This window comes from Lactuca virosa, chromosome 1 (assembly GCF_052849685.1).
Source record: "Lactuca virosa cultivar CGN04683 chromosome 1, Lactuca_virosa_CGN04683_v6, whole genome shotgun sequence".
In the NCBI taxonomy this organism is placed as follows: domain Eukaryota; kingdom Viridiplantae; phylum Streptophyta; class Magnoliopsida; order Asterales; family Asteraceae; genus Lactuca; species Lactuca virosa.
The window spans coordinates 298,749,219-298,752,083 of NC_136426.1; positions in this window are offsets into that span (position 1 = coordinate 298,749,219).

Genomic DNA, 2,865 nt, shown 5'->3' on the forward strand with positions numbered 1-2,865 from the left:
TACCTGATCCTACCCCTAGCCCTTCATTAAAAAAGAACAGTAAATAAGGCCAAACCAAATATTCTCAGGCTATAAGATCTTAATTATGTACAGCCATAATGCATACACTAAGCAACTACAGTAATGATGTCAATTTCATATAAGGAAAACCGTAGGCTATCAGGCATCATATAATCAAGCAATTCTATCATGCAGTTTCTGAAGAACCCTAGCCTAATACTAGCATGTTGTTCTAACATATCACATATATCAAATAATCCGTAAGGTGTTTTGGGGTCTATCCGCGAGCTCCGGCTGATCGTACACTTGCATCCTCCTTTATTATTTTGAAAACATTTAAGAAAATTGTTTTAAAATCTTGTCCTCAGTTTGAGACTGGAGACATGCGAGTGTTTCCTCCAATTCACTCAAACCAAGGCTCTGATACCAACTTGTAACATCCATAAAAATCATGCCAAATTTAAACATTTTAAAACATTTCAAACCATTTGATTATTACAAAACTTATTTTCAAAATAGTTCAGTGTCAGAGTATCCCAGAATCAAATCATAAAAACATAGGAGGTGTACCATCACGCCTTCGCCTTCCCGCGATCGTCAGAAGTACCTGAAACAAAATCAACAACTGTAAGCCCGAAGCTTAGTGAGTTCCCCCAAAATACCATCGCCATACAGATATAACCATATCATATAACAAACACAACATGCATAATGAGCCATCAGTCTAACTGGACCGCCCCACAGACCATCGGTCTATCTGGACCGCTCTCCGAGCCATCGGCACGTCTGAACCGCCTCTCAGGGCCTTCAGCCTATCCGGACAGCTCGCCGGGCCTTCGGCCTGACTAATGTGCATATAAATAGCATACGCTAGCATGTAGTAACTGATAGCCATATAAATCTAACAGATCGCTAACATGGCAACCATCTTATAACCAGGATACTGATCTAACCGATAACTAACATAGCAACCATCCTATAACCAGGATACCGATCTAACCGATCTCTAACATAGCAACCATCCTATAACCAGGACATTAATCTAACAGGTTACTAGCATAGAAACCATCCTAAAACCTGGATGCAATCTAACACATTAATAACATAGCAACCATCCTAAAAGCAGGATGCAAATCATAAAGGGTCGACCTTGGTGCCGTAGACCCTGTTGATATAGTGAGGAGAACTCACCTCACAAGTAGCTCGAATTGATAAAGTCAACTCCACCAAATGCAGCTCCAAATCCAACACCTACATCCACCGATGACTAACTTCCATAAATTCCCAAATTACCAAAATACTCCTAGAGGTTAAACTGGTCAATCCTTGGTCCAAGTCAAAGTCAACGGTCAAAGTCAACAGTCCATATTGACCCAACTCGTCGAGTGCAGCTAACAACTCATCGAGTTCCTTAAGAACTTAGAAAGTCATAAAACCCTCACTGACTCGCTGAGTTTCCAACCAACTCGTCGAGTCTCTGCGTGTCCAGAAGTCGGGGAAAACCCTAACTGACTCGTCGAGTCCTCTTACTGACTCGTCGAGTCCATGTAGAAACCAGACAACGGGAAAACCCTTCCCAACTCGTCGAGTCGGCTTATCCGACTCGTCGAGTTCATACGGTCCATTTCTTGTCCAGATGATTTTGAGCCAATCCAAAGCTCTAATTGGTATATCTAGTCTCCTAGGGCCTAGTTATCACGTAGAGTTGCAAACTTTGCGTGCATGCAAGGTCTTAAGAGCCAAAACTAGGCTAAGGAAGAAGCTTAATACAAAGAGAAGGCCATAGCTTGACAAAGACTGAAACTTTATGACAATAAGGGGCTAAAGGAGTCCAGATCTGAAGTTACAACCTCATATCTTGCCCCAAATCCAGAAATACCACAACAATACACCAAAAAGGGTTCTAAACCCATGAATGAAGAGATCTAGCTAATGGAGAGCCAAGGTAACGACTTGTTACCTTCAAGGTGATGTTAAGATGAAGTAGAGTCCGGATCTACAACTTCTCCTTGTTTCAAGCTTCTTGAACTTCAAGCTCTTCTCACCAAGATCCACCTTCCAAGCTTAAAAACACACAAATATGGAGAGTAAACACGATTTAGGGTTTCTGAGCTCAAAGGGGCTGTAAGGGAGGCTAAGGGAGGCTAATGACCCTTTAAATAGGGTGCAAAACCCTGGAAATTAGGGTTTCATCCTTCAGCTCCAACTCGTCAAGTTGTGTCCTCCAACTCGTCGAGTTGGTCACTTAAATGAATATAAAGCTGTAAAGTTTATACCTGGAAATTAGGGTTTCATTCCTACTCGACGAGTTAGGGCATCCAACTCGTCGAGTAGACCTTTCAAAAATGAATATAAAGCTGTAAAGTTTATACCTGAGAGTCGGGGTGTTACACCGTTCCACCACCGCAACGCCTCTCTGTGGCCCGATTTTACTTCACCAGAGATGCCTTGAGTTGGTATAAGTACCTTGCTAACAACCAACTTCTAGAAACATGGCAAAAATTTTCTCGGGCTCTCGAACTCCGGTTTGGTCCGTCAGATTATGAAAACCACCAAGCCTCCCTCTTCAAACTTAAACAACTAACCAACGTCACCGCCTACCAAGCTGCTTTTGAGAAATTGTGTAACCGGGTCATCGGGCTCTCTAATGAGGTTGTGTAACCAAATTAGCCGTGCTACATCTAACTACCCAACATAAGGCTTATAGATTATCTAAACTAATTGAAGACAAACTTGGTTGTTACCCAGTTTCTAAATCCATTTCCCCACAGTTACCCTCTGTACTCCAATTAGCCACCTCTTCATCCAAATTACCACACACCCTCCCTATGCTACCGGCTTCGGTACCCTCAAACACCGCCCTTC